We start from the raw sequence: 1,363 nt of genomic DNA on the forward strand, positions 1-1,363 counted from the left end.
GGGGTCACCTGATTTCAGAGGTAAATTTAGTGAGAAAACGGCCGCCAAAGTTTGATAACTTCAATAGCTTGAGAGCCTTAAAAACTGAAAAATCACAAATTTTGTGCAAGTAATTAACGTTTTTCAGTATGGATATAAAAGGTGTTTAGCGCGGAAAAAAAATTCAATAAAAGATTTCAAACCTGCGGAAAAATGCCAGTTTTTTCACTTTCATTATTTTGACGAGTGCCTGATTTCACCACGCTGCCTCACAATTAGAGTAAATAATTCAAGGAAAATATTGCATACACACTCTTTCTTACTAATAAAAAGGAAAAAATTGAGACTCATGTCTATGACAAAAGCGTTTTAATTTTAAAAAACAAACAAGTTACAGTGGAATTCTGATAAAGTCAACACCCCGGACAGAAAAAAAGTGTTGACTTTGAGCAAGATTGACTTTATCCCTTGTACTACTGGCCATTGAAAATTGAAGATGACAGCAACAATTTTACAAAGTACTTGGTAATAAACAAGATGTAATCTCAATTTCAGGGAGTATAATTCTGAAGTTGTCACCAAAACAAGAGATAATGGAAGAACAAAGTACATATGTATGTAATTGGAGGTGTGTACACAACTTGCTCAGGCGAAATATCTCTTCTTGAATGAATTCATCTTAGGATTTAGCCCCAAATTGTCAACTTTACGCAACGTTAACACTCAAGCGTTTGACTGTATCAGAAACACAATTACTTCAACAAAGAAGGTAAGAAACGGGACAACAGTGAGGTGTTGACTGTAAGCAAGAGTTGATTTTAAGCAAGTTGACTTTATCAGGATTCCACTGTATCTCTGTTATTACTGATCATTTATGCTGAAAAAAAAGTGAAATTAGTTATCATCAACAAATGCAGAGTTCATCATTATGTCAAAAATATTTTTTCACCTCTCAAAAGTGTAATATTACATAGTTCAAGAACCCCCCCCTTTTCTTACACTTTTCTTACAGGAGCCAAAGACCTCCCCCCCTCCCTCCCAGGCGTAAGATTATATTTGAACGGCCCCTAACCTCTGGACTACGAGAGCCCCTACACTTACTCTGACTAGTAGCTGGCGGCTCCACTGTGGTGAGCAGTTCTGAGGCGGAGCTGCACGCGCTCTCTTGTGTCTTTACTTCCGCCATCTGTGGGGTACAGCACGCGCACATACGTCTTTAGTGTCGTTTTAGTAGAGGTTTTGCTGTACTCGCAACACAAATTTACTTTTGTATATTCCGCTTGTACCGGTGGGTGTCGCGGGGGGCCACAAAAATTCAAATAAATATAAGCGCCGAAGATTAGAGATCTTACAAGAGAGTGACAAACACATAAAAAAAGTAGGC

Source organism: Aplysia californica, unplaced genomic scaffold (assembly GCF_000002075.1).
Source record: "Aplysia californica isolate F4 #8 unplaced genomic scaffold, AplCal3.0 scaffold00257, whole genome shotgun sequence".
In the NCBI taxonomy this organism is placed as follows: Eukaryota; Metazoa; Mollusca; class Gastropoda; order Aplysiida; family Aplysiidae; genus Aplysia; species Aplysia californica.